At 43.4% G+C, this 23886-nt stretch overlaps 2 long non-coding RNA genes across 6 annotated transcripts in view; both read left to right on the forward strand.

Moving 5' to 3' along the window:
* The window catches only part of LOC137149144 (uncharacterized), a 375061-nt gene that overhangs the window by 339862 nt on the left and 11313 nt on the right, over positions 1 to 23886 (forward strand). Inside the window, exon 1 of one of the 5 annotated variants that reach the window (XR_010918691.1) lies at positions 2468 to 2585. The exons of the other annotated variants lie outside the window; for them this stretch is intronic. This is a non-coding gene — a long non-coding RNA (uncharacterized lncRNA). Of the gene's footprint in view, positions 1 to 2467; positions 2586 to 23886 lie in introns of those variants that run through there. 5 annotated transcript variants of the gene reach the window in all.
* LOC137149175 (uncharacterized) lies at positions 8224 to 10411 on the forward strand. Its single transcript, XR_010918694.1, has 2 exons — positions 8224 to 8388; positions 10172 to 10411. It is a non-coding gene; the product is annotated as an uncharacterized lncRNA (long non-coding RNA).

A 23886-nucleotide genomic window follows, 5' to 3' on the forward strand; every position in this document is an offset into this window, starting at 1 on the left:
TCCTCTGCTAGCAAGCATCTTCCCCAATTTCTCTGCTACCTTCCTCCCACCCCTTTTCACTTCTGCAGATTTACAGGCATGAAGGGGTTAACTGTAGTAGCATGCAACAGCCTCAGAGCTTCCGATCCATTATGATCTCATTTCAGAAGGGCATACATTCATGTAAAAGTCTTGGCGAATGTGACTGTGCCACAGACCACAATGGCTACAAAAAAGCTCCTATTATCTACCATGCCAATACTGTGCTAGTTAACGAGTCTGAAAGTGTAAGGGGGAAACCTCAGGGAAGGTTCTGTGGTATATTAAAGTACAACTCATTGAAAGTAATATTATCTTGAAAATATGTTGGTTGGTTAAATTTAGACCCAGTGGAGAAGCTAATATGCTGACACTTTTACATTTGAGTCATCGTCCCATTTCTTTTTCCATGCTCAGTGGGACTTTTTGCCAGTGAAGTGTGGCAACAGACTTTGAAAGGAGGAAACTAAGAGTTTAAACTAATATTTGTAGACATCCCGTAAAAGAAAGTTGGACTTGTTAATGAGTTGAACATGAGAAGCAGAAGAGCAAGCAAAATTCCTGCATATTGCAAACCCAGCAGCCATTGTTTAGCAATTACTCTTCTTTAAGAGGTACTAAGTATATATATATAAAACCCTATTAAATGCTAAGTAAATGAAATAATTCATCCTGCTATGGTGTATTTTTCACTGTATGAAAACATCTGGGCTATTATAACTGTTATCTTCTATATGCCATAGAACTACAAAATTCATAGAGTCTCTGGTGGTTGTTTATAAGCATGAATTTTGGTGGTTAGTCCTCAGATGTTTTTTCCCACTTGAAATACAATTTGGCAGCTGAACCAACCGTAAGCATATCCATGCATATTTTCCTACTGGAATCAATGTGCTTGTAGCTTCGATGTAACACTCATAGGTGCTACTTAGAAGGCTGTATTGAGTAAATGGGAATTTTGCCCTAAGGCAGTGAACAAGAAATATAGAAACAAATGACAAACTTAATGACAGGCATGGTGGCATACCAAGTGTGATGAAATGCACTCAGAAGAGAGGCAGTGACATGGATTTTAGTGGTATCAAAATATTAATCCACCCAAAAGAAGAAGCCTACGGAAAATGATTTGCTGCTGTGAAAGAAAGAGCTATAGAAGAAAAAGTTCATAAGTTTGTGTGACACAGAGGTCCACTGGTAGTTCACTACTCTGTCAGCAATTCCTGTCAGGCTTGACAAACTCACTACACCTAACACACTTCTTTCATAGAATTTATCTATTAGATAAATTAGATACTTATTGATATTATGCTTTAAAGTCTGCAACCAAACACAGGGACAAACAGTTTTTCTTTCTGACAGGAGGGGAGGTAGTCAGTTCCTTGCCCCTAATGTATATTTAGCAGAGTGAGTCAAATACAACGGGAGTTAAATTTCCAAGTAAAATAAGCAGGAAAACTAAGTTTACAGGGGAATGTAAAAGCAGCATGGCGCTGGTACACTGGAGAACCAGCAACAGGGGAGGAGGATCTCATCTGGGGGCACACTTCAAAAGGATTCATTTCAAAGATTTGTTGGGCTATAAGAAGAAGAAAAAAGACCCCCTTTGTTATCTGTTTCACTGAGGAACACTCTTGGCAGAGGGGAGTGATTCGTGACTGTTATGGATCCTTCTTTTGACTGAGAACCAGCAAGCTCTGCAGACAGATTTTGAGGTGAGTAAACCACTTTAGCCAGAAAGATTGTAGGCTGCAAAAGTTATGTTCAGTCTCTTAGAACGGTGTTATACATTTGTTGTATTTGTCACCAATTCCGTTTCTACTGTCCGTACTCAGTAGCACTAAAACCTCTGTTCTTTGTTGATAAACACATTCTTGGTTTTATTATACATTCATCTCCGTGCTGCAATATTAAGGAAGTGTGAATCCTCAGCTGCACCAGGCAGGCTGGGGTGTGCACCGTCTCTTTCGAGACAGCAGTTTTGGTCATTTCTGTGGGCGTTCCGTGATGAGCTGGATACTACAGGGGAATGCTCTTCATGGGGGATTGAGGAGTGCACCTTGAATTAACCTGCAAGGCGAAGTAAAGATTGGCAGAACTTCTGAGGAGATTCTTTGGGTGGCCAACAGACTGCAGTGACAGGGCGCTGATGCCTAGTTGAACACCAACCAATCTCTCTCTCATTGAGGCATGGGGAGGAGAGGGGAGAGGTAACAAAGTGACTCATAATCCTGGGCACCCTGAGAAAGCATCACAGTATGTGTCATCTGTATTACTACCTATTATGCTTATGGCAACTCCTCCTTGATGTTGCCTGCCTTGATGCATGCTGCCTCGGCCACTAAATGGTTAATGAAGAATCTGATTGCCAGCTCAGCTGGGGCTGATGGGTGGCCTGGCAACAGCTACAGAGCTAAAAGGGCTGCAGACAGCAAAGGTAGCTGCTCGAGAGATTGAAGGACTACTGACACAGAGTCGTCAACAGCAGACTGGCATGAAGTTGCTCAAGAAGCTAGCTGTCCAGAACCTGGAGAACCTGGAGGCTAGTCTGGGAAAAGCCTGTAGAAGAGGTGAGAAGCAGCCCAGGGAATCAGCAGGGGACTGGGAGGCACTGGTTCAAGCTGCTTCAGAGTGGGTCCCTGGGCTGGAATCTAGAGGAATGGGCAGATGTTGGTTCCCTACTGTCTCCAGCAGAGGGGAAAGTAAGGACTTTGAAGCAAAGGGGTCAAGACCTGGTTGGGGGCCTGGAACTGTTGATCCTTTATTAGATTCACAGGACTCCTGGTTCAACAGATACTTTATTACCCTGGAAGGGGAGAGAGACTGGCTGGAGTCAGACCCGGCAGACCCAGAACTAGATGATTATTGGCAGAATGGGGCAATATTGGGTGAATATTGAGTGAAAACCCTGCATCTGGGGAAAAAAAATCACAACAGGAGCAAAACATCCCTCTGGGAGGTGGGAGAGTGCTTCTTGAAAAGCTGATGTAAACCCTGAAAAGCAACAGACTGTGACCACAAAAGGTTTTTCCATTGGCAACTGAATTAAGCAACATCCTTTCTGGACCTAAAGCACAGTATGAGTCTTGTGGCTCTACTGAATTGCTGCAAGAATCTGTTTTAAAGTAAGCAGATATTTCACCCAATCGAATTTCCATTCTGAATATTCATACTTTTTGAACATGTGGGGAGAGCGTTCTAAAGAGTATTACCATGATAGCAGCTCTGCCTTTTCAATGTTTGCTAACAAATTTCAGAGGCCTCTGATATATTGATATAAACACATTTTCTGGTTTTGTTCTTGCTGTGTTGTTGTTCCTTTCAGCATTGTTGAGGTCCCATGTGAGATTTATAGTATTTCATCTAAGATGGTTTCATTTAAGCTATATTTAAGCCCTGCTCTAGCAAAACACTTCAGCCTATGCTTAAAATTGTGTTTAACTGCTTAGTTTGATCATGGGCTTAATGCCATTATATTTCACCATGTACCATTTCGTACCTGTTGGTACATGTGGGATTTAGGGCTACATTTTCAAAAGTGACTAATCATTTTTGGGGTAACTCAATCTTTTGTTGCCCAAATTGAAATATCTCAAGGCCTAATTTCTGGAAAATGCTGAGCACTCACCATCCTTAAAGATTTCTCAAGTTAAGCATCCAAAATCACTACTTACTTTTGAAAAATTAGACCAGGACCCCTATACCAAGACTCCCTGAATACACAGTACTAAGGGCAAAATGTTGTCATGAGCTATGATGTTACCAGACAAAACGTCATGTGATATCAAACTTTACATTGAGATACCAGTTGAACAGAACTATAAGTGGCTGAACTTCTTGTAGGGATGAGCACTGCTTGATTTCTTCTTACTTGCCTTCTGTTCACTATTATTGCTGCTTCTATAGGAAAGAGCTCTGCCTCTTGTAAGTCTTAATATCCTACATTTCTCAGTTCAATGCTGTATGCAAATTTCATTCATAATCTTCCTTTGTTAACTCATCTTATAGTATGTGGCATGAGGGTTTTCTTTTCAGTGCTCTCTTGACTGAATCCAACACAATCTGTGGATATGCAGCAATTATTTAAATCTGTGGAAGTGAACAAAGCACTCAACAAGTCTGCACTTAACCTGTAGGGCTTTTTTTTCAGAGCACTGGAACAGGGTCATCGTATTAAGCGTACATTAGAAGTGGAATATTTATGCAAGAAAACCATGCCACCTGCAGGAAACTAAGAGGTTCTGCATTTCTCACCAAAATGTCTTGCCATAGCATAGTAAAATCACTGTGTTATGGATTGAACTAATGTCCAGCTGATCTAGTTATACATGCACCATTTTGTTTTGGGTAGTCCAACGGCTCTAATGAGATACTAGAGATTCATTAATTGAGGGGTTCTGATAGGACTCTGTTGAAGAGGTACAGAGGATGGCTCAGCTCAGGTTGGCAAGTTGCTCAGTGGAGCACAAACTGCATTTATGGAAGGCAGCATGTGCATCGCTTGTGTAGGGTCATGGTCAGACCAGACTTCTTGAAGCTGTGGCGTGCTGACTAGCAGGTGAGCTGGCCCCGTTCCCTACCACTCTGGGCATTCGCTTGGAATCCTGGCCCAGTGCTGCATGCCGAAGAGGGAAGAGGATGGACCCTATGAATGACAACAAGGCAAGATTTGGCCTCTTATAGGTGTTAAGTCTTCCACTATGTTTCACTAGAAGTCAGTGTAGGTTCACTGACCTACCAGCTGAGAATCTGGCAGCGTAGATAGGGTCACAAAGTGCGTATTCTGCAATTTTTCCTTGCACTATTAGATTTCAGCAAACAATGCCAGGACCATAGCTGCTTTTCAAATTCAAATGCCCCTTGCGAAACCCTGAGTAGGAGCATGGCTGGGAAATGATCCAAGGGGAGCAAAACAAACAAAGCTAGGGAAGAAGAGAAGCTTCGTGCTGCTCAATGCCCACCAGTCTGATTTCTAAAGTGATTTGTTCATCCACAAGTCATGTGGTCAAATATAACTGCAAATCAGAAGCATATGTTCCCGCCTGTAGGCATGTTAAACCCTTGGAATTGACATTGTGGCAACATTGCTACAGGCCTTCCATTTGTAATCATTGCCCTTGAAAGTGGGGGTTGCTACTGGGGTTGGATTGCTGATCATAAATCATAAGTGCATCAAGCTGATCTTCAGTAGTTCCCTGGACTCGGTTTCCCCATATCATGGGTAGGTGGAAGAAGATGCAGAACAATTATCTGCTATTTAATTATGTCAGATTTTGGATCCCTCCTCACTGAAGACTCCGTTCTCATCTGCACTAGAGCAGAACTTTGTACAGGTGAGGGAGGAGAGGCTAAGGTGACTGGAAGGTACCTTTCCACCCGCCCTAGTCACGGGCTGAACTAATCTTGGCTCAAGATAGAACAGTCTATCTGCAACTATAACTTCTGCTGGATTATAATAATCCTCATGATGCCCGTGGGTGTGTCATCAGCAGCTGAAATTGAACCAAGGATCTCAGGATCTAAAGGCATGAGAGGCTCTGCTGCCTTTACTAAAAAGACCCAGCTCTGTTAGCTCAAAGGCTACAGAAGACTCTCACCCTTTTGTGGTCCAGCCATTAGAGGAGGATAGAGGGGCACTAAAAGGGGACAGAGCGATGTTGTGTAAGCATGCGTTATGGACAAGAATGGCTGGAGTGCACTGAGCTCTATCTGCACCCCATCTGCTCACGATACACCTTCTTTACCTGCTCATCTGCCATTTTAGGGGAGTTTTAAAGTCACTTTGCTTTGTTTCTCTGGAGTGATACAAGCTTAAGAGGATCTGGACCTGAGAATTATGCCCATTAATTTTTATCATCTGTTCACCAGGTCACAGCCCAGTTGCAATTTTTTTAAATGTAAAATATCCATTTGAAACACAGACCAATAGTGAGCCAAGAGCACTGAAAGATCAAGCTGAGACAAACTGCTCAGTCATGTACAGCATTTGAAGGCTACTAAATTAGTCAGAATAGATTGTCCATTTCATGTCAAGGTAGATATATTGGGAAAAGTTAAACCTGTGTTAAAATGCTTCAGTGAAGGAATGATAAAACTTTTTTTTTTTTTTTTTTTTTTTTTTTAAACCTCTGTCTCCGTGAAGCCCACAATATAAATTGTTTTTTGTTGGGGTTCTAGAGGACTTGATCCAAAGCCACTCCAAGTCAATGGGAGGCACCTCAGAGCTAATTTTGCTACCCTTGCTCACCTTTATTTCTTACAGCAGTGGCTAGGAACCTCAGTAGTGGACCAGGACCCCGGGGTGCCAGGCAGTGAACCAACACAGAACAAAAAGATGGTCCCTTGAGTAGAACCTGATGCCATGAGTCATGCCATAGTTTTACTGGAGCTACTCAGGCTAAGGATGACCGGATCTGCCCCCTTACTATATTACTTACGTCTCGGGTATTAGCCAATAAACCTGATATTAGAAGCATTTAAATAGTATAGAGCACGCTGGCTCCCAGAGTCATACCAAGCTCTCTTTTGCATATTGCAGAAAACTTCTGCCACTTTCTCTGTGTGCTGTAGCTGTTGCATTCATATTTTATTCCTTCGTTATAAAAGTGATCATGTACAAGCACTGTCAATGCATCACCAGCAGCTTCCTGCTCCCAGGAAGGGTGGTTACACCATCATTTTGTGTTTTTGTTTTCCTTTTTTTTTCCCTCCAGAAGAATTTGTGGCATGGTAATATTGATGCTGACGGATCTAAGACTCTGCATCTCTTGTGCAGTGAGGACTCACCGTGCTCTATACAGAAGCTCTGGTTTTTAAATTAAGCAGAAACTGTATCTCAGTGGAGTTGTCAGTATGGCAGGAGATTCCAGAGAATGACCAAATTCCTTGTTCTGGCAAATGGCTTCCCTACTGGGTATAGGGCGAGTCACGGGATTCATTAATTATCTCAGGCACAATGTAATGATGTAATAATGTACCTTCTTTCACTCCCACTGTCACTAAATAGAATACAGCTGTCTGGGGAGAGCCCAGGCCTGTGTGTGTTGTGTTGACCCACAAGGGGCAGGGGGCAGATTGTGCCACAGCGAAGCACCTCTCCTTCAGAGGTGAGCGCTGCACCTTGGGCCCCCTGGGGTGTGCTCTAGGGCTGGAGCAGATTGCGCCCATGTTGTGCTGGCCCCACCGTGACCCCTTTTCCGTGGCAGCTGTAGTGTGTGGTGATGAGGAGATCAGGGATGAGTAGTCCCTGCACTCCTCAGAGATACAGGCGCCTCTTCCAAAGCCCATGAAGCCAATGGAAGTCTTTAGGGTTTTGGTTTTTTTTTTTTTTTCCCAGTGGGCTTCAGGCAAAGTCCTGGGATTGTAACTGGGGGTAGTGCAAAGGTGTGTGTGTGTGTGTGTGTGTGTGTGTGTGTGTGTGTGTGTGTGTGTGTGTGTGTGTCTCTCTCTCTCTCTCTCTCTCTCTCTCTCACACACACACACACACACACACACACACACACACAATAGGAATGTTTGAGTGTCCCCTTCCTTCTGCCCCCCCTTCTTTAAGAGGAAGCCCCACGTCAAAAATTCCCTCCCTGCAGTGTTGATTATAGCCCCTTTGAGAGTGCCTCTTCTCAAAGGGTTACAATGAACGTGGGCAGTTGCCCTGTTCTAAACCAGGCTGCTCATATACAATATTTATTACATTGGCTTGGATGCTTGAAAGTTACTTGTTTGACTGACTGGAAACTATACACTCTGTGGCCCCTGGAGGGCACCAGCAGACAGCTTTACATTTTCACTGCTCCCTTCTCAGCTGTTTCACACTAACATAGAGCCAATATATCCCTTTGTGTGGAGTACATTGAGCCTTCCTGGCCTTGCACAATTTGAAAACTCAAAAGGCCAGTTTCTCGGTGTAATTGAAAAGCGCTACATTTCAGGCTTAGTCACTCAATCAGTATTTCCAGTTAGAGCTCAAATTAATCTCTCTGCTTTTAAACAGGATAATGAGGGGTTGGTTCTATTTATTCAGTATTTCAAGAATCCTGTTCACAATAGCTGACAATGATTTAACCACACACACACACACACACACAAAGTGCACTGTTATGCTAAAGGCATGACTTAATCCATCAAGGAAATTCATAGTTTAAGGCTGAAAATCTGAACTGACAGGTCAACCCTGCAACTAACTCCCAAATCTCTTTGGGAAGCAACAGTGAAAAGCAGGAGAAGAAATGACAAATCCGACAGGCGTGATTGAAGGCCTATGTCATTTTATTCAGACTTCCCTGGGGATCTGGTGCAAGGCAAACCCTTTGGGATGGATTCTCTTTTCACTCCCACCAGCAGAACTCTGTTGAAATACTCCAACTCCTGCCAAAGGTAAGCATGACAGCACCCTCTCCTCCCACCCTGCACCCACAGACCACATCTGCACAGGCAAACAGGCATCTGTGCCTGCCAGTCAGATAAATGTGCACCTAACTACCAGATTTGCACATGCAGAGACCTGTCTGGGGCAAGCCCATTCCTGAGCGATGGGTCTTTGGAGGGGAGTGGGTGGAGGAATTCTTGGCCCCATGGCAGATCTGCTCTGCAAAGGCTATTTCAGTGCCATTATCCTAGCACCCATAATCCCTAGGGACCACACAATGAGATTCTCCTTCTTCTGTCCTCTCACACTACGTGCGCAAAGGAGATGGACTTCTTAACACATGGATTTGCAAGTCTACACTTGCAAATCCTGCTACGGCATATCGCCCACCCACCCGGAGATGGAGGCTAAGGCAGGCAATCTTTTGCAGACAGGACACTTACCCCAGAAAGTACCCTGTAGCTGAGAGGGAGGCGGTAGGAGGTCAAATCTTACCTCTGCTCCTGGGTATTTATCTATTCACTTCACAGCTGCTATTACTGAGTAAAGTCTCCTCCTCATCTCTCCTAGAAGGCAGTCAAGTAATGCAGCTTATCTGTACAAGAAAGGATAACCGGCTGCCCCCCCGTTAGCTGCACTGCCTTTCAGAATGAACATGCCAGATCAGTGTGCTTGCCCGTCTGGGCGACCACTGCTGCTCTAACCACTAGACAACACTCCCTTTCCTGAACTGGGACTCTTGATTCCAATATTTTGCAGCTGTTTACCAAGCAGCTGTGTAATCCACTAGCTGAATGTCACATCTCCCTAGTGAGCAAGCCACAGAAAAGCTAGCAGTTTCTATTGGAGTTCAAATAGAAAGTCCAAGACTTAAACCCTGCCAATGACTTGTGTGTGGAGGTCTTCGTGGTAGCATTTGGTTTTCCCTATTTCTTGTCGAAAAACTGTTTTATCGAATTCACAGTGAGAAAAAATCCTTTACAAGGGGTGTTATTGTTAATAACTATTCTTGGTTCATTAGGACTTGACCTGCCACAAAACAGAGATGCTCCCCATTTTGGTCATTTGTCACCTGCTCTGGTTGCGTTACCTCTCGGACCTGGCAATGAGGTTGCATGGTCATAGCTAAGAGATGAATGTGTTGTGTGCTATGCATATGCTTGGCACTCCCTTTGCCAGACACGCTGAAGGCCTGATGCATCATTGCTCTGAAGCTTGCCATCCTTCCCACTTATGCAAAGTGGGAGTAAATGCTACTGTTCTGATGTGGCTGCACTTTACACATGCCTTGCACAGGTGTAAATAACTAGACAAGGCCCTTATTCATGAGCTTTGTTCTGGCCACTAATCCTAGTGCAAGGTAGCTCCCAGAAGATCTCAGTGGAGGGGGAACCTGGAGCGGTGCACAGCTTTTTTGGTGACTGCTATGCCAACCACCCTCAGTGACCTGTTCACAGGGCTGGGCCAGTGCATCCCTGCACTCTGGCAAACCTCACCTGTCCTAACAGTTGTTGGCAGCTGCGGACTCTTAAAGCAGACTCCAGACTCTTCTTATTTGGGCTGGGGAACGATCCCTATGCAGGCTGGCTTCAGGATTGGGAAAATACCAGGGACAGATCTGAACTCTCCCCACCTCAGCTGAGGAACACCTCTAAGGAGCTAGGCAGGGGACAGTCAGGCCCCCAAGGTCCATCATGTAACAATGGATGCATCTGTAATAGTCATGGACATTTTCCCTCCTCATTAGGCCACTTGTTCTTAACCTGCATATTTCTCCTTCATCTGTTTTAGTTGCTATTAAACTACATAACGAGTGGAGGATCCAGGCACCCAGCCTGGGAAGGAGTTTTCCCACCACAAATTCCTAAAACAAGGAGTCCATCTTATTCAAAGTTATATCCATGAACAAAGAGGAATGGATTGTGGCCATCTTCTGCCTTGCTGCAGACAAGATTGGGGCTCTGGCCAACTCCTGTGGGAGAGACGCACACGTCCTGTCAGAGATGGGGCATGGGATCAGGCCTTCTAGTTGTAATTTAAAAAAAAAACCAACCCCTTTTATTTATTTATTTTTTTAAAAATTCTGTGTCTCAAGCACCACCAAAGGAGTGGTGGCCATCTGCTAGCTCTCTGCTGGCAATTCCTCCAATGTGGGGCAGCCCTCTCGAGGGAAGAGGCATGGATGGAGTCTGCTCTGGCAAGCCCCACTTTGACAGGTGATCCCTTAGGGACCATACCCCATTGGTACAAGGTAGAGTAGCCACCCGGCTGCTCGGTGTCTGGGGCTGGGGTCAGGAAGAGAATCAAGTGACCACTAGCAGCTCCCAGACTGTCCTCATCCACTCTGCTGTGCCCAGCATAAGCTGACTAGAGCGGTAGAGAATCTGTCCCAGTGTATTTTTCTTGAGAGATTAGCCATTGCACTTGGTGAGTGAAATCCTCAGTTTGGTGGGGGATTTGTTGTGGATGGCATCCTGCATGTGTATTTCAATGACCGGCTGGAACGTTTCCAAAGGAGATGCTCTGCTCTATTGCCTAATTAATACATTGATTTTTTAAAAAAAATCAATACATATTTAACTGATAAGCTGAAGTGGCTTCAAAAGGACTGTTTCAGTCCATGGGACACCTAGTACAGTGTTGGTCTGTTTTGAAAATCCTAAATACTGTCCGAGTTAAAGCCCAAACTGTGTTTGGTCTCTTGGATGCACCGTATGCTTTTAAAACACTGGAGTGGTTTACACTGTAACTTTTCACACAGAGTATTTCCTTAAAAGGTAGAAAATACAAAAAATAAACGACAACCAAAGTGACTCAGTGAGTTCAGTGAATGAGAGGAGGTACAAATCCTGCTTATCTCACTCCTGAAATGAAGTTTGTTTGCAGGTCTCAGGTTCGTTCCATTCATCTGCATCATAAAGCCTCTGTGCAATCTGACATCTTTCAACTCCAGAGTCAGTTTTTGGTCCACCGAGCCTCTGGAAAGCTAATCCTTTACTCTGAAGAGGGCAGGGGAAAATAGAGTGTAAGGTTACAATGTGGAATGGAGAGTGCGGGGGACGAGTTTTGAGGAAGCGGTGTTCTAGGTCAGCCATAAAAATGTTGGCATACTGTGGGGCCATGCGGGTGCCCATTGCTTACAGACAGCCCCACAACCTGAAGCAAATACTCACCAGCAACCGTACACCATACAACAAGAACACTAACCCAGGAACCTATCCGTGCAACAAACCCAATTGCCAACGCTGCCCGCACAGCAACTCGAGTGACACCATCACAGGTGCTAACCACATCAGCCACACCATCAGGAGCTCATTCACCTGCACATCTACTCATGTAATATATGCCATCACGTGCCAGCAATGCCCCTCTGCCATGTACATTGGCCAAACTGGACTGTCACTACACAAAAGAATAAATGGACACAAATCAGACATAAAAAATGGAAACATCCATAAGCCAATAGGAGAGCACTTCAATCTCCCAGGACACTCTGTAGCTGACTTGAAAGTTGCCATACTTCAACAAAAAAACTTCAAAATCAGACTTCAGCGAGAAACTGCAGAGCTGAAACTCATATGCAAACTTGACACAATCAGACTGGGTCTGAATAGGGACTTGGAATGGTTATCTCATTACAAGAAGTAATTGTCACTGTTCACGCATTCTCACCTTCTAATCAATGGTTGTGAATAGGCCTCATCTACTCTAACTGAATTGACTTCGTTAGCACTTGCCCTCCCCATTGTTATGTTTCTTACCCTTGGATGTGTATATATATACCTCCTATCTGTGATTTCCAGTTCATGCATCTGACGAAGTGGGTTGCAGCCCACGAAAGCTTATGCCCGCAGAAATTTGTTAGTCTTTAAGGTACTACAGGACTCTCCTTGTTTTTGCTGTATCCAGACTAACACGGCTACCCCTCTGGAACTTTCCTTCACAAGGGTAGGCTAATGACATCTGAAACTGGGAAGGTAAAGCAGACGTGCAAAGGCTTGCTCATAGCCAGGTCACGTCACGGCACTGATCATGATGTATATCACTCAAAACAGTGAAGGTGAAGCCAGTGCTAAAGACTCCTGTGCTCATCAGTGAACATTTTAGTAATACAGAAACATTGCTCTGAGGAAACCCTTTAGAAGATGCATTTTCTGGCCATTGGGAATGACAATATGTTTTCATCTGATTCAAAGTGTGGATGGTTTGCATTTTATAATGGCAAAGGTAGTTTCCAATCCAGAGAGGGCATTTATAAGAATTTGTGAGACTAGAACACATAATCGTGGAGGGAGAGGAGGGCTGGTTGGGGCTTCTGCATCACAACTGGAAGCTTATGGTGGCTTTCACTAGAGAACCCTCTGAAGGTAGGCGCTGCAGGAAGTACTGCCCAGAAGGGCTGGACTGTCAATGTTTTACAGCCCTCTGATTGGCTGATGCTAGTACTAAAACCAGGAAGCTAGCACTGGGAGCTGTCTGAATAACAATTCAGACTGCCTGCTTGCTGCAGACCTTAGACTCTGCCTTCTGAGCCTGGTTTGTCCCCGACTCTGCTATTTGGTTGCTGTCTATAATCTGGTGCCTGACCTGGACCTTCTGATATTGTGACCTGGCTCAACCCTGACTCTATTTGCTTGCTGTCTGCAACTTGGTGCCTAACCCTGATTTCTTGGCATTCTGACTTGGCTTGATCCTGACTCCTCTACTTGTCTCCTTACTGCCACAAAGTAGCTGAGTGGACTGGTGCACACAGGTTACCCATGGCCCATCCCTGACAGCATCCCACCTTATAGATCTTTAAAACCCCATGAAACTGATAGCATTTTTATTTTTTACCGATGATGATACATACTCTTCAGTTCTGCTTTCTGTATTACAGATGTCCATGCTCTTGTATCTCTTCTGACACTATTGTGGAAGACTGAGGATGAGACTTTCACAAAAAGCTGCTAATAAGTGATGCATAGTCCTGCATCCATGGAAAGAGTATTATATAATCACAATAAATGTTGTTTGTTTGTATTGCAGTAGAGCCCAGGGCATCCAATCAGTATCAGGGCCTCACTGTGCTAGGTATTATAAAAACATGTAACAAGAAGATGGTCCTCTCCAAAGATCTAACAATCCAAAATATTGGAATAGAAAAGGAAAATGCTTTTGCTTGTTCAAAAGTCATTTCTCTGATAACTTACTCTGAACACTGGTGTATCGTGAAGAAACCTTAGTATAAGCTCTTAGATGCTTCATTCTAAATGTCTGGGTAATATGTGGTGTTGCTGGGCATATGAGGTGAGAGGGTCCTTTCAGTTGTAAATAGGAATCAAAGGAATGAACTACAAAGAGATCAAATGCTGGAGTGTCAAGCCCCCATTGTGGAAGCACATGATGAGATTTTGGGGTCTCCAACTGGGGACCTCAATATGGATCAAAACAGTCCTTCATCCAGTTTGGATTAGACTTGTATCCATCTCTTGATTGATAGAAAGGTAACATTAACATGAGATCAAGCTGAATGCAATGCATGAGCAAAATGGATTCAATTCTAAGTAGATCCTTAGAGAAACAGACAAGTCTTGAGTAAATTATCTTTGTTTGGGGACACAGGGACAGAAGCTACCCTCAAACTATCAGCATGTGGGTGCAGGACAATGAAACAGCCACTGTTCCAACCTCTAGACCACAACATATGGCTTGTGGCCACTAGATTTGTGTAACTGCAGATGAAGCACTGACAGCGTCCGCAACTCCATTGCTCCCTTTAGCCCTCTTCTGCCATTACAGTCACCCCATGTTGGCTTATGTGGAGCTGGCACAGAGACCAGCTGGGCAGCGCACAGAAGGTTTGAGTTCCCATGTGTAGTCTAGCTTCACAGCTGCCCACTTCTGCACAGCGGAACAGCTTTGGCTCAAATACACTGAGAACCTTCTATGATATTTCTGCACGAGTCCATTTAAGCCAGAGTGTATAGTCAAAACTCATGCTGACCCTGTCAATAATCAAAAAAGGATGCATCTCAAAGTGTGGGGAGCATTGCTTTGTTGAATATTTATAGGATAAGTTGAAAAAAAAGTTCCTCTTTCCTGCTTTCAAGAGACTTATTACTGGAGTTCAAATTGCACATATGCATGAGGAACAGGTGTTCAAAGAGTAGACAGGACAAGAATCACAGGGAATATAGCTCCTTTAATGTCACTGCAAGCATTTCTAAAATTACAATGCTCAGAGAAATCTCTCCCACAAGTGGAGATAATCTTTTATTGCTAAGATACTAAATCTTCTCACTGCTATGAACTGTATTTTAGAAGGGCTGAAAATTCCATTTATCACAAACCTAGTTCTTGTTACATTAAAGGTAAAAGCTGAGGTAGTCAATCAGGCATTAAAGAAGAACATTTTGAAGACCTTGTCAATACGTACACTGGAAATGATGTTGCATTTAGATTATTCAACAGAGTGGTTAAGCTCATTATTTGCTGCCCAGAAATCTTGAGGTGATTATCGACTGTATTAGAATTAAAACCTTAAATGCAAAACCTCAGGATGGATGGCTTAAAAGATTTAAAGGTCAGTGTGTTTCAAGGGGACTTTTTAGCAAAGATGGATCTTTTGAATGCTACTTTGCAAGTTTTCAATGCATTTAAACTACAACTCTTCTGGACTGGCTTCTAAATTGAAATTACCCCCAATGTACGTCACTTGAGGCTGATGTCTGAAGAAATAGTGCCACGTGGATATTGCATACATCTTCTTCTTTCCTCTCCTCCGTCCCATCTCTCTCTTTTTAAATAGGCCTGAGTGGGAATTCTTGCTCATCATAATTTGTCGGTCTTGTTTCAATTCTTCACACATGTATTAGTGATTTCTCAACTGGACTGAAAGCACTTACTTGTTATGAAAGATATTCAACCAGTCTTATCTGCAAATTCTCAATGACGTGACACCACCCTTTATAAAATGTACATACATGGCTGACTTTCTCACGTGCAATTCTAGCTTTCTTCTGCCACAATTAAAAAACTGTGTTGTAATCACTACCTTTTGTTTCTCTTGAATTTATCAGGTGAGGGAATATAATCAGATGCCTGAAACTACAGCCTTCGTTAAAACCAAACATAGAAGTATGGGATATAGACATCCTAGATTAGCTTTCAAAAATGGACAACTAGACAAGCTAGATTAGCTGTGCTCCTCTCTGCATGGCAGCAACTTGGGCTGCTTGGGAGTAAGACCTCACGCTGAGCAGGATTGAGAAGAGATCCAGGTACCTAAAATGAGGAGTAAATCTCCAGCTGAAGAACCTGGAAAATTTTGGTAGCCCCTGGCAATGGGGAAATGCTAATGTATATCATCCTGCTGGCAAATCAGGAGTGTGCAAAGTCTTGCTCGGAGGAATCCATGCAAGGTTAAGAACTTCATCTTGAGTAAACACCGAAAGCTTGGAGGTTGATGGGCTCAAAATGAACGAGAGGGCAAATGGAGTAAATTCTGAAAGGCCCCTATGGGAATTGTCTCAACCATGGGGCCCACTAGTGAATATTTCTGCACCATTTACTCAACAGCAAAGGGACCTGGCCATTTGTAATTCCAGCTGAGTGAAATTCACCTCTCACTGCATGAATCTGGTTATTTTTGTGAAACCTTGCTCTTCAGGATGTCTCCATGACGCTTCTCCCTCAACAGGCCCCAGCCATGATTTCCAAATGTATCCTCTAAACTCTCCCTCTCTGCAACCCTTGCTTTGAGGAGGGGCAGCAGGTCCATCTATCCCTTGGGGGCTTAAATGTGCACGGAAGTGTGCATGGTGTGGTTCAAAAACGCCAGGGTGTAGGGGAGACTCTTGTGTAGTGAATCACATGATTGGATTTGAAGCCTGGTGTTTACAGAATTATCTTCACCATTCTACTCTGGTTGTATGCAGGTGCAGAGGCATAAGACTGGTGTAAGGCAGTGGAGAAACCAGGCCCCTTCTGTAAGATATGTGAGCTTCTAAAAATAGCTCCATCCTCCGCCAGGCTAAATTCATGGAATGCTGGCATCTTGCTATGCTTTCTGCAATAGAACCAGATGCTGGATTTAACCATTAGTTTTTATTTTTAGCTTGAAACACAACTATAACAATCTCTCAGGTTTATGGGTTGCTTCAGTTTTCTGTTTTTTTTTTAATAAGATGTTCTGTATCAATCAGGTTTTCCTCTTTCACATTATTAAGTTTCTTGTCAAACTTTTATTTAAACCACAGAGACAAAGATGGATCTCTCCTCTCCAGATCTGCAACATTAGATTTATTTCTTTGACAGGCTTCGGATTGATTGAAAGCTAATCTGTCCCCTTTTTATGGGCTTTTAGTAAAGCATGTATTTCTTTGTTTCTCTTTTTCATTCTGTCCTGTCTCTCGGAAATATGTAACTTCACTTTGAACTGTTTTTTTTTTTTTTTTAAATCTCCGCGCTAGAGAGAAATAAATGACAGCTCTTAATCCAATCCAAGGGAAGTTTTATATCTTGAATTAGCTTTTTCGATTGCACACATGCAGTGATTCAAATAAAATGAACTGTATGCAATAACAAAAGGCTCTATGGTCATCTGGGGCCTTGGTAGGAAGAATGCTAATAGCCAAAAGCTTTTTTGGCCCAACATCCATGACAACTAGATGAATCTGCCCTTCTTTATAGCTAATTTTCTAGCCTAAAATAGCCCGGAAGGGCTCCCATTGTAATTAATCCCATCTCTTCAAATGCAAAATTTGGATCTTGGGGCATTAAGCTTTAAAGGTTGACACTTTTTAAATGGTAATGCACTCTGCTTTAAAATGATATAGTTTGTCCCTTCGGTGCTCTGATTCTAGATTGCCAACTCTTTTGGGAGTGTTATTTGTTGGTTTTTTGATGCACTGAAGAACTGTACCTTCATGTGCTGTTCTCGTGTGTTATGCTACAGTTGTGACACAAACTGACTAAAGGAAATATTGCAAATTATAGACCTTGCTAAACGTTTTTGCTTTATTGATGTTGGTGGTCCCTCTAAAGTCAATAGAACTACTTGCATATATCAGGCGAGACATCTTTGACCCTTTATTGTGCCTGGAAGTTCTTGTTGACTTTACATAGGTGTGATATCTACTTGGGGCCTAGCCTTTTTGGAAGGTCTGGATTCTTGTCCTGTGTCCCTCTGAGACCTTGGAGATTTTTCAGAGCTGTCTCATGATGTTTTTTGTAGATGCACTGTCAAATCAGGTAGCACTTAGATGCTGTTTTGATTCAATGCAACCACAGCTAGTTGCCCACCCAAAATTGTGGTCCTTAAATTTTCTGGGAGGGATTCTGGTCTCTGCTCCAGCCATAATGTACTGCTCTAGAGGTGCATAGAGGCTGTCAGCCACTTGCAATGGGGCTGAGGGAGAATTCCCCCTGTGCAGGTGCTACTTTGGGGCACTTTAAGAGGCCATGGTACATAGCTCAACCCTGGTTCCCACTTCATGAGCCTGGGCATGCCAGTGGTGAATTTAGGGCTGTACCACATGGACCTACAGCCATTCTGACTTGCTCTGCAATCCATAAGCCGCACTGGGGAGGCTGCTGCACCTTAGAGTAGGCCCTGATCTGTCTAAATTACATGGGGGGGAGGGGCTATTTCAGCCCCTGCAGCAGCCCCAAATCAGCCACCTTTACCTGCTTCAGAGGGGTGTTGGCAGGTTTAATTTATTCTATTTGCGCAGTGGTCCTGAAACTGCAGATAATGGGCACCATTAAAACCCACACATTGTGGCAGTTAAATTTTCTACGGCATTTTGCCTTCTTTTCTATTCAGCACAGGAATGACCCGCATTTTAATGGTATCAGCTGTACCTAACCATAAATGACTATGCAATAACTTCTTCTACCAGTCATTGGTAACTAAATGGCATTTTTAATCTGCGATGTTTGAATCAGTTGTGGTTACTTGGAACACCCTGAGAGAAATTCCTGAATGCTTCCAGTGAACACCTAGAGAAGGATATTGCAGTGACCTTCAGTGGCATACAGGGGACAGGACTGGCCTCCTCCCAACACCCTGAGAATATATGCTGTGGAAAGGGATTTCCTTACAATGGCTCTACATCATTCTCCTTTTCGCCTAGAGCAGCCTGTCAAGGGAGATGTGGCATGGTTGGAACTCGAAGTACTTGGGTTATTCTCAGGTGTGAAACAGCCATAACAGCTAAAATTAGGTTAGAGCAGCCCCAAGCCTGTGCTAATTTGGGAGGGGCAGCAGGCCCGGAATATGGCAGGCTCAAAAGTGGCATAAAACTCCTTTGTATCTTGCCCTTTTTTCTGCACTGAGCACTGAAACGGAGCAAGGGAGAATGTGGTGCATGCTATTCGCTGCTGTTCTTTTGCAGATCACTTGAAATCACAGTCAAAATAATAATGTCATAAAGGATATAGCAATGTTTGTGCCACCATCAATGGCTACTGAACCTACAAATTAGTAATAGGGAATCCTCAAAAGGCTTGCATGGTTTATTTGGTTCAGATATATAATGGGAGGCGCCATGATTCATGGTTTTTTCTGCTTTGAAAATATTTGCATGTGTAATTTATTTAAAATCAAATGTATTACCGGTTGTCCATTAGGCATATTCTTTATTCCCCCCCCCCATTCCTCAGAATCCTTACATTTGATACATTAGTTCTACTTAAACATGTGCTTTTTCTGAATATTGGCTTTTTAAAAAAAAAATCTTTGCAGGTTGTAGTTAATTAGATCACTATTTAACATTTCAGCCATCATTTTTAAAAATAATCTCTTGATAGATCAAATTACAGTGCTGATCATCTGTGAAAACGAAGTTCAGATGTCTGGTGCCCAAATAACCTCCTTAAAAAAACGTAGGCATGTTGGTGCAGAAGACATCAAAGTAGCAGAATAACCTTTACCCTGAGATCAAATCGCTAGATAATGTAACCTTGAAAAGCTAACGAATATTTCAGAACACAGATGCACATTTTGGATGCAAGTTGGATTCAGAAAGCATTTATGACTAAGTTCAACGTCTGAGCTTAATGCATCAGTGTCAAGACAATCATAGAATAGGTGGAAATTTCAGCTTTGAAAATGAAAGGCTAAGGAAATAAAGAAAAGAGACGAACAGGTCAGCAATGGATGACAGAAGAACATAAATATTACAAAATGAAAAATAATGTGGACGGATTAGAGATATAAAAAGAGGTGAATATTGTAATGGCTTAAAAAACGCCAAACTAATAGTGAGTCCCATTCTGCTCTCTCTGGAGTGAATGATCTAGAGATGGAGTGATACTGACCATCCACATATTCTATTGGACCAAATTCCCAGGTCCTTAATTTGTAGGCAGTCTTTATCTAGGCAAACTTCCATTCCTTCACTGGGAATTTTGCCTGAGCAAGGATCTCAGGATTTGCTCCATCTCTCAGCATAAGCCAATAGATAGTTCAGTCAGCGCTAGATGGTCAATAACAATAATGACAATTGTGTATGTGTGTGTTTTAATGAACATACTCTATGGGCCTGATCCAAAGCTGATTCAGGTCAATGGAAATCTTTCCTTTGGTTTCAATGGGCCTTAGAGCAGGCTCTAAGTCAGCTGTTCAGTAAGGCAGTTCCAGTGATCACATCTCCTAGGCTGAGATCTGCATCTCTCTGCTGCCAGACCGAGGGTTTAGGCTTACAGTCTCTTTGCATCTCTATGTGATTTCCCTAGCAGGTCTGACAAGGGCCCAGGACCTGTGGTTCACCTCTCTACAGGGGCTATAACAGTGTATGGTAGTTACCAACCGGCCTCACTACGCAAACTGCCTTTATTCTTAGAGTAAAAGCATCACCGAGAAAACTTAGAAAAGCAGTAGAAGAACCTACGCTCATGTGAAAAGCTAACCAGAAGTTAGCTTGGCTCCAATCTAGGGCTACGGGAGGTGCCTGTCTTTCAAACTGTACCACTGGATTTGGTCAGCTGGTTACATGTACAAGTCAGTTTTTTAATCCGGAATACGAACCCGATTGGACAGTTCCGCTGTTCCTTGGGGCAGCTTGGGCCTTTGAGCACCAGTGTCTGGGAACAGGCAATAACCAGTCAGCGTCCCTCTGCCCCAAAAGCTGGGTTTTTCCATAACCCTCAGAGTGGAATTTGTATTTGCCCTTCCTCAAAAGCCCAGGCCTGTCTGGAACACCTCAATACTCCTTTGAACTCCTGCCATTTCCCAGAACACATCTATCACAAGCCCTATCCAGGCTTTGCAGTTATGACCCACATTACCACAGTGTGGACCCCTCGAGAAGGTATGTCCACGCTGTGATCAGAAAAACCCCACAGCACTGAGTCTCAGAGCCCAGGTCAGCTTGTGCAGCCTCTCGGGGCTCAGGTTCTGGGGCTAACAATTGCAGGGTAGATGTTCAGACTTGGGCTGGAGCCAGGGGTCTGAGACCCTCCCCCTCCCCTCAGTGGCTCTCAGAGCCTGGGCTCCAGCCTGAGCCCAAACATCTACACTGCAATTTTATAGCCCCGCAGCCTGAACCTGGGAGCCTCAGTCAGTCAGCTGTGGGTCCTTTAGTGCAGTGCAGTGGCTAGTGCTACTAGTGGGGCTAGTGTAGTGGCTCCCAGTGGCTAGTCTATATAGGAAGTTGATGGAACTGCCATATCTGCCATCTAGGGACTTGGGGCTTGAATAACATGGAGTTACTCCTGATTACTGATCCATGATTAACTCCATTTGTGGACACTCTTATTCCAGAATAAGAATTCCTGTTTAGCTTACCTGCTTTCAAAAGAAAGGCACTCTTTCCTTAAGAGAACAAGGCACCGTTCTTCCTGAATAAGCGCATCCCGAGCCACACAGGGAGGTACTTGAGGACAGCTAACCAGGTCTAACACTGTGTGTAGACAAACCCTTAGTCTTTTAGCTCACAGAGGAGAGGCGTATATTCGTGAGGGGTCCTGAGTTCAGTGTCCACTGATGACCCATGATGCATGGCAATTAGTTGTGTTAGTGGGGGATCACTGACTCTCCGTTGACTGGACTCTGGTATAGCGATGCATTGCACTACCATCACATCACCAGCAGGCTGGCTAATGTGATTTTTAATTTGAAAGTCAAGACAAATCTTGATGGCTCCGAAGACACAATACGGTAGCAAAAAAATAATTCAAATCAACCCTGGTTGACAGAGGAAGAGTAAGTGAAGGAAATGAATGCAGCTAGATATAACTGGGCTTTGATCACAGATTACAAAGAGTGCAGTGCATCAACATACAAAGAATAATGATGTCTTTCTGAGTTTACAACACAATTCCATGTACATCATGATAAGGATAAGGAGGGTAAAGGATTAGGAAAGACGAAGATAAGTCTTTGTGCATCATTAATGAAAAATGTGGAACAGAAAGACACATGACCAATTTCAATGCATAGAATGGTGATTTTGATGAGGCTTTATTGTACTGATCGTGTGTAATAGATTAAGAGGGTTTAAACAAATAAAAAAGAACAAAGGCACAAAACGAATATGTGCATATTGTATCACAAAATATGAGGAAATAACTGTTGCCAAAATGAAAACAAGCTAAGGAGCTCTATTAAAACATGAGATGCACATAGACTAAATGAAATACCATTGAAATCTAACACATTAGGGAAAAAAAGCAAGCACAGTAAATGGAGACACCCAATCCTAAATCTGCTTCTCCTTAGAGTGCCAACTGCAGGCCTGTTTAACATATCTGCTGGCAAAGACCGGGGCATAGTTTGACCCACATCCACTGCAAAAGATGCGTGAATATTGCTGGCGGCAGCAAGTGGTTGGGGGGAACATGTTGCTCATTTCTTGGGAAATAGTAAAGTGTTTTGCGGCGTGTGGACCAACTTGACTCACCCTGCTTTGCACTGGCAGGATGGTTTCTGGACCCGTTACTCAGCTGATACTCCTCCAGTCCATGTCTTCTCCCCACATCCGTGCTATAGAATAATTCTGTGCTAAGAGGCTTTGTCACAGTTTCCTATTCTTGTTTTTCTTTCAAATTTCTTTCTTTTAGGGCTGGCAGAAATTACAAACAATATAGATCTGCCAAATGCTTGTATTTAGTGCAACACACCTTTAATCCATTATATTCTGGCAGCTTTCAATGATATTAAATTGCACAGATCGTGCCCAGGAAAATTATTTAGCAATGATAATGGTCTCTGTTGACTGTATGCTGCTCTACCTTAATATACTAGTCTGTTATCCCTCCCTCAGCAGGAGTTTCCTTTTCCCCTGTCTAGGGGAAACTTCCTAAAATGAGATGGGATGAATTTTGTCTCCTATTTATTGCTGATTCTAATCTGTTCTCTGAAGAGCTTTACTACCTCATTTCTGGGCCATGTAATGGGGGAAGAAGGCTTTTAAAAATCTATAGACTCTAAATCGTTGGTAAAATCAATAGAATTAATCTAAAAATCCTGCTGAAGGTTTTAGAGTCTATAAAACACATGGTGCCTGCACAATGCACCCAGAGTCCCCAGGGTTCCCTGAGATGTAAAGGCAGCCACGTTAATAGCATCAGTTACTTCAAGCAAGCACTGATTAGAGGACTGTGGGTTGGATTCTGGTCCTCTACTCCAGCCTCGAACAGACAGAGGAGAACACCCATGGGGCAGGAGCAGCATAGCGTTCACATAAGTGGCTCTACGCTGCCCTATCTCATAGGCCCTTGCAGTGGGAGAGGGGGACATGGGGAAGGGGGAGGAAGCGTGCTTACCATGTGGGTGGTATGGGATTTCAGGGCTGCAGGGAAGCCCAAAGATAGCCTGGACAAGTCTGTCGTAAGTTAGTTGAGCCCCTGGGGCTTCTGCACCTTTGCCCTTCAGCTCCTTCTGGGCTGTGATTTCTGAGCTGCGTCTTAATATACATAGTACAGGGTCTGGTCAAACCTGTAGCAAACTTTGAAAACCTGTAGTCAAACCCTGAAGTCCTAGAATATGGAGTTCTGGGCTTGCATGCTAATAGATTGCAGGATCCTTTTCTATTTCCAATTTCTAGCTTCTGGAAACATAAGCACCATAGTAATGTAAACTATTCCATATTGCTTGTAGAAGTTCTGAGAGTACTTGTTGTTTAGCTGTACTCTTTGAATCAAAGCAGATGCAAAATGCCATCTGCCTGCTGGTGTCCGGGACTGGCAGAAGGGAAGGGCATGAATGACTTGGGATCCAGGATCTAAAACTACAAAGACCCTTTAGACTGTTCTGCACATGTTAATTTGGTAGCCTATGGCTTCTGACAGATTTTACTACATCTTTTTTTTTTCTCACAAGGACTGGGCTTTTTTTCTCACCAGAGCTGGGCTACAGCTTCACTTAAAACTTGCTGTTCTAAAATTATGGCCCAGATATGTCCCTCCATTCCACTCCAGGTGTTTTAATTACATGTTCCCAAAAGACTCCGAACAGAAAACATAATACACCTTCTATAATTTGAAACAAATGAACAGAAATCAGAATCCCATGTAAGAAA

This window comes from Emydura macquarii, unplaced genomic scaffold (assembly GCF_026122565.2).
Source record: "Emydura macquarii macquarii isolate MOO-44397 ecotype Brisbane River unplaced genomic scaffold, CSIRO-AGI_Emac_v2 contig_71, whole genome shotgun sequence".
In the NCBI taxonomy this organism is placed as follows: domain Eukaryota; kingdom Metazoa; phylum Chordata; order Testudines; family Chelidae; genus Emydura; species Emydura macquarii.